Below are 7,026 nucleotides of genomic sequence, written 5' to 3' on the forward strand. Positions count from 1 at the left end.
CGTTTGACCTTTGAGCTGCTGAGCAAGTAACCAAGCTGAATTTGTGCCTGTGGAATGCTTCCAATATCCACTATTGCCACATGGAGCCACTGTAGAGCAATGCCTCATACTTGGGGTTTTCCCATACGGATCATCAGAGGTGCCATGACTATACCATAACGTCACCTGGAGTTGGGACACAATTAAGGCAACTGGCACCAAGGAGCAATGCTGTGCATCTCCAGCCTTCCCTCCGAGGCTGTCACCTCTCTTCTCCTCCAGAAATACCCAACCTGCAACTCCAGCCCCTTCCAGCTCAAGGGCAAAGCGTCAAGACATAGGGTGCCGAGCAGCCCCTCACCTACAGGGTGGAGGAAGGAGCTGATGAGCAAACTCACAAGGGAGGTCTCTTGGCAACACAGGGTGAGAGAAAAGGAGGGGAAAATTGCTGCCAGCTTGTTTGTGTGCACTTAGGGTGGCATTTCCAGCCCTGTAATTGTTGCATAATGAATTTAGCAATGGAGTTCAAGAGCTATGATTCATTCAGGCCAAAAAAACATGAGTCAGCCCCCAAAGAATCATGAGATGTTAAAATTATATACATTTAACTTGAGCTTGACAAATCTGAGGGAGCAGTGTAACAGCAGAGTGTCTCAGCAAAACTCAAAACATCATGCAAATATCCCCGCTCCTCCTCCCAGCCGATGCAAGACGAGAGCAGTGCGGGAGCAGCGTCTAGGTCGGCCGTTGCAAATAATTTACGCCTGCCACCTATGCCCAGCTCAGGTTATCAGCCCCAGCTTAGAAAAAGGCACCTGATGCTGCCTATTTAGAGCTCACACTGACTCACCGAGAAAGGCGATAAGGTCCCATCCAGCCGAAGAAGAGACCTTTGTGCAATCTTGGGGGGATGAGCACTCGGGATGCTCGTTTCGCCGTGTGCGACCAGAACAGAGGCCAGACAGAGGACAAGGGAAGACAGCAGAGGTGGTTGTGGGGAGATGGCAGTCAGGGTGCTACCCCAAAGCACGGAGGTGGGGCTGGGAAGGGAGTGCAGCTCTCCGCTGGGGATAGAGCAAGAAACGGGGCAGGTTTATTGCAGAAAAGGATGCTTAAGTTAAGGAGCGTGTGCAGATCGCCAGGAGATGATGCAGAGACAACCCTGAGAAAAATAAGATGTTTTCGTGGCTCCGTTAGGTGCTCTTGCTTAAGTCATGCCCTGTATTCTGTGCTTAAGAAGCTGGCATGCATGGAAAGAAAAGTTATTTTGAAGTGAGACAGGTTGCGAATTCAAAGCAGAACAACTATTCTGGGTTAACTCCCCAGGTGGCGTCTTATTCTAGGGTGGCAGTACCTTTCTGGAGTTTAATTCGCTTAAAAAATAGATTAGGCCAATGGTTCTGATCTGCAAGGCCACGGTAGCTGGCCTGCTGCTTTTAGAACACCCTTAATTAGGGCCTGGATATGAGGACATGGGCGGCTCAGGATGAGGATTTGACAGCCCAGATTTGGACACATTGTCTTAAACAACCGCCCGCAGGAGGGTCCGCAGAGCCAGCGCTCGGGCAGGACCTGCCCCGCGGCTGCTCCTGCGACACAGCTGGCGGGGGACAGCCCGTGCCCGGCCCCTGCCAGCCAGACGCCGAACAGCGCTAAACAAAACCCGCAACCTGCGCTCCGCACGCAGCCGAAAGCCTTCTTATAAAGCCATTTTTGTTTGAGGTTCATTTGAATTTACCATTTATCAAGCTTCCATTTAGCCTCATTAATCACAGCCTATCGAGCTCTTTCAAATGCAAACACAGAAAAGTACCCAGCAACCGCACTTCGCTGTTTATCCTTCTCCCACAGGAATTACGGAAGGCTACGAAGCAGGAATGTCAACCCACCTGCCTCCTGCTTTTCAACCACGTCCCATGGGAAGACATCAGCTGACTGTCCTGGAAAAAAACGCACTCATCTCTTTCCCTGCCAGCTAGCAACGTTCAAGGATAGCAAACAACGCGTTGTGCCGGAGAAAGCGCATCCCTGTGGAAGTGCAGGAGAGAGGCAGACACGCAGCTCCCGGCAGCACCGGTGCCAGCGTCAGCAGGCGGATGCTGCCTCTGGACGCAGGGACGGCCAAGCCACCCTTGTCTTCTCAAAGGCTTTGCACTCCTACCCAGGCCTTTAGAGCCAGAGATCTCACAGCTCACCTAATCCACGTCAAACGATACACCATTTGTTTGCTTTGTACGGGTATTAAGGCTTAGCCTGCCTCAAGCTATTCATTTTTTTCCTTGGTGCCTATATGGCTGTTAACCCCAGTACCGACACGTTTCTGTGAGGCCTACAAGGAAGAGGTTCCTTAGGAAGAACCACATTACTGTGAAAGTAACGTTTGCCCCAGCTAGCGGAGGCGCAGAGGGGTGCCGCCGAGCCCAGGCTCAGCCCAGCTCCCCCAGCGCGCCCTGAGGAACGCTCTCCCGCTTCGCCATGAGACCTGGGGCACAGCATTCACCCCTCGCCTCCCAGAGGGTGACAGCTTCTGCTGCTGCCCTTCATCTGCACCCTTTGCTCAAGCCAAGTGCAGCGCTACCCCCGAGCGGGAACGATCCTGATTTCAGAGGGGAAGGTGCAGGCAGCTCACATCCCCCGTTACCAGCCCCTTAGGCGGCTGCAGCGGCACGGCAAGCCGTGCTCCACGCTGCGCCCGCCGCCAAGCGGGACCTGGCGTAGGAGTGGGCTTTGGCTTACTCAAAGCCGGAGTCTGAGTGCTCCCGGGTACCGTGATTCTCCTGCACCTCCACCCCAGCCAGCAAGGCACCCGGGCTCTGCCGCCCTTTCAGGAGCCCCACCTTCAAAAAAAAAATTGAAAAATATATATATATATAAAAGAAAAACAATGTTGGCCAGCAAAAAGTGAGTCTACAAACGAACACAAGGCTTTGGCGAGCAGCACAGCCGGTGTCGACCAGCAGCAGCACAGGCAGAATGGTGCTGTCAAGATGAATGAGCAAGGGAGCACGTGGAAGGGAGATGAGGGGAGACAAGTAGATTAATAGAAGACGACAGGTTTCTAGTTCAGATTGCGATAAGCCTCTTTAAACTTCCCTAAAGGCCGAGCCAGCTGGCAAGGCCACCCTAGGAGGTGGTGTAACTCGACTAACAGCCTTGCAAAGAGCCAGCAGCTGACCCTTTCACACATCCCGGCTCAGCCCTGCAGCTCTTTCAGCACAGAGGGCTGAACCTGTGGAGCCCGGACGCTTCTAGGCCGGCGCTGGCCTGCAGTTACAGCCTTCCTTGCAGAGAAGCCGCCAGCCCTGAACGATCTTCGACAAGCAGCGAGGTCGGGCTGACCGCTAGCGCCGGCAGAGCGCAACGTCGCGCTCTCCCCGGCCGTACAGCACGTTTCGTTGCCCACGCAGGGGCCTAATCCTGACCCAGCGTTGGGCCACGAAGCTGCCGGGCGTGTCTGGAGAGAGGCGCGTGGCTCCTGACAAGGGCTTTGCCAAAGCAGGGACGGGGGACGGCAAGGTGCCCTGCGTCACGCTTTCGCCTCCTTCCTAAATTCAGCTCCGCTGGGATCCCTGGCAGAACCAAGCCCTCCAAACGCGTTACGCCCCAGTGGGCAGTTCCACACTGCGAGGAGGAAGAGGAGAGGGCTGTCCACAGGGGGAGGCAAGCTTGAAGTGTTAGGATTTTACGCTTTTTTTTTGTTAAAGGGCTGATACCTTCAAAACCTGCCCTGCTGGAGGTGGAGAGGATACCATGCACAGGTACTGCTAACGGAAAGAGCTTACTATGCCCCTTTTCCAGTGCCATAACAAAACCCGTAAGTACTTGAAACCGGAGCCATCACCTGGGGCAGCAGAGGGTTCTAGGATGAAGCAGCAGCCAGTTTGTTTGATATCAAGCAAGTTTTTCTTCTTAGGCCAATTAGCTGGTGATATAATTTGCCCGCTAAGGTCACTGAATCATCATTTCGCAGTTTCAAAGGAGACAAGATGAACTGCAGGCCAATCTTCCCCCTCCAGCTCAGTGAGTGATTCAAAATGCAGTTAATGATAGTGGTTCGTAAGTATCTGGCAGAGGATTTGAGAGCGCAGTTTATTGCCCAAAAAGAGATTGACCTCTTTCATGCCAAAGAAACGAAGCCTGTGAAGATGTAGAACGCGATTTTGCTATCTTAATTCACAACCATTAAATACTCAAGAGCTGCCAAACTTGAGTCAGACATAGGTAAAAGCAAAAAGCAGCAGATCCAAAAACAGGTTAAGGAAGGTCACAGTTAAAACCCACTTTGTCACCAGCAGGCAAGAGACCTTTTTAAGGATGGGCATGAGAAAGGAGTAACGTCCCTAGAAGATCTTTAGCACAAGCCCTGCATTTTCATGGGTTTATATAAGATAAAATTGAGCCATCCCCTCATCTACAAAAGCTTCATTATTTGTCAACCTCAGGCTCCATAACCAGTAAACACTGGTTGATGTTTTTCTTCTTACTGGATTAAATGTGCCTGGAGGCAACAGGCCTTTTATAAATTATTAAACCAAGGGAAAATAAGGTCCCAACAAAGTGGCTGCAGAAGCACCAAGGAGCCGGTACAATTGGTACCAGCACATTCACACAGAGTCATTTTTCCTGCAACGACAAACTCAACAACAAGACATTGTTAGAAATGGGCAGCCTGGACACGTGGTCTTGATGGCGAAAAAAAAAGACACGGTATCTCAGCGTTTCATCACATCTACCACAGATATCTGAAGTGCAACACTTTAAACCTTATTTTTCTTATGAAATAGTCACTTATGTTTTCCAGTCAGAACGAAAATAAGCACTTTTTTTTTTAACTTCATGACAGATCTCAGGAAGCAAAACCCATAAAAATAACGTAGTAAGGGTATTTTCAATAACATCCACAGTTTTTGGTCCAACACATAGCATAGAGATTAAACGAGGAAAGGAAAACCATAAATGAAAAAGTATTCTTCATATTCAAGATTTAATACATCACATCTTTCACAACGAACATGATCCCTCACCCGATTAGATTCGGTTCCAGCCAGAAAAAACCCGTCTGCTTTTCCACAGACGCTTGGCCCTTCCATCTGTGGAAAAGCACTTCATGGTAAGGGCAGGGCTCACCGCACACAGGTCAAGGTGAAAGCCAGGGCAGCGGCATTTGCCAGGGACCACAGGAGGGCTCAAACCGAGAGGGTTTGGGGTTTTTTTTTTTCACCTCAGGTTTGTGAGCCCTCTGCTTTCCTCCACAGTTTGCGAAAAGCCGCTTCCTCTGCTACTCCATCATAGCTTGGAGCATCCTCTTCCTCAAGCAGTTATCACAGAGCAGAAAAGATCTTTTCACGATAAGTAAGCAAAGATATAAATGTGAACTTGTTCACCTGTCTACAGAGCCAGCTGAAAGCATCTCTACCACCACTGACCCTCAGACCCCAGTGCTGGAGAAGGGGCTGAAGCTCCGGCTGAAGTTCGCCAGTCTGCCAGCGTCTGAAGGAGACTCTCGCTGAGCAAGACCTTCATCTCGCCATCCTGATGCTATGTCAGGAATTACGGTTCCTTACATTTATGCTGCCTCCAGTATATTTCTTCCACGCCCGATTCATGCCAAAAGGGAGAGGATTTCTGAATAGAACCAGGTAAACCCACCCACGTCTTCAATGTCGTGGGTTTTCCGCGATGACCCACGGTACAAGCCTGTACTTAAACACTAAGGCCAGTCCTCCAACGGAGTAGAAACCGCCTTAGAGGGGCCATCGCCTCCTCACCGTCGGATGCCTCCACGACGCGGTCAGACCGACGGCGGGGCCAGCCGCGCACCGGGCTACATCCCCGCGGTGGCTCTCGCCAGCCCGGGCTAGGACCGCACGGGCCGGAGTTACCCGAACTCCGCGCCGTGATTACGGCCGCTGCCCCGGCGGGGACCCCGCTCCGCGCCCGCGCAGCGCTCGGCGGCCCTGGGCGGGTCAGGGGCAACACACCGCTCCGTTCGAGCGGGGAGCGAGCCCCGGGGCCGCGCCCGCACCGTCCCGCCCCCGCCCCGCACTCACCCGCGGCAGCTCCGCGCGGCGCAGCGGGCCCGGCCGCCGCGCTCCGGCAGGCAGGGCAGGCAGGCGGGCAGGCAGCGGCGCCGCGCAGCCCCGGCCCCCGCCCGCCTCCGGCTGCGGCCGCGGCTCCGCCCCGAGGTGGGGCCGCGGAGGGGGCGCGGCCGCGGAGGGGGGGGCGCGGAACCGGCGCGCCGCAACCCGCCCCTCCGCCCGGCCCGGCAGGTGGAAGGAGCGGAGGAGCATCCCCGGGGCTTGCCCGCATTTGGGCTGGTGGGGCTGTTTGTGGGGCTAATTAAAATAAATATTTAACCAAAAAAAAAAAAAAGAAAAAAAAGGGTCTCCGTGTCTCGGTGGAAGGTTACAGCCACGCCTCGGCCTTCCGGAGGCTGCCGAGTGCGGCTGGAGATAAGGTTTGCCCTGACTTCTGGCCGAGCGCAAGATGCGGGATGCTGCTGCCCGCGCCGAAGCGGGAAGGTCTGGGGAGGATATCCGGGTTAGAAACCGTTTTGCCCTTTTTTCAGCATAAATAGCCGAGCCCGGCAGCAGGTTCCTGTCTGCCACAGAGTGAGTCGATGCTAGGGATGGGGTCCCAGAGCAATTTTTAGGAGAAACTCAAAGCCACCCCCAATGCAATGTAACATTCACATCAGGCTTTTAGAGCACGGTGACTGATACCGAAAACAAATGCCGTTCCTGAAGTATGCCTCACGCCCATTTCACAGACGGACAAAGAGAGGCAGATAAGAGTCTTTGCCCGGAGTCAAAGCCAGTCACCGGGGCTGGGAGAGAAGCCAAGAAGCCTCCTGGGCCAGGGAGCGGCTCTCAGGAGCCCACACTCACCCCTGCATGGGCTGGGAGCGGAGCACAGAGGATTCCTCATGCTGCTGTCAGAGAGGTACGGTGTCTGGGATCGGTTGCCTTCTCCAGGGTGAAATAGGTTTCAGGTTTGGAGGATTAATCACCATCGGCCCTCCTTCTCCTTGGGAAAGGGCCCCCGCCC

This window comes from Phaethon aethereus (assembly GCF_964289735.1).
Source record: "Phaethon aethereus genome assembly, chromosome: 16".
Taxonomy (NCBI): Eukaryota; Metazoa; Chordata; class Aves; order Phaethontiformes; family Phaethontidae; genus Phaethon; species Phaethon aethereus.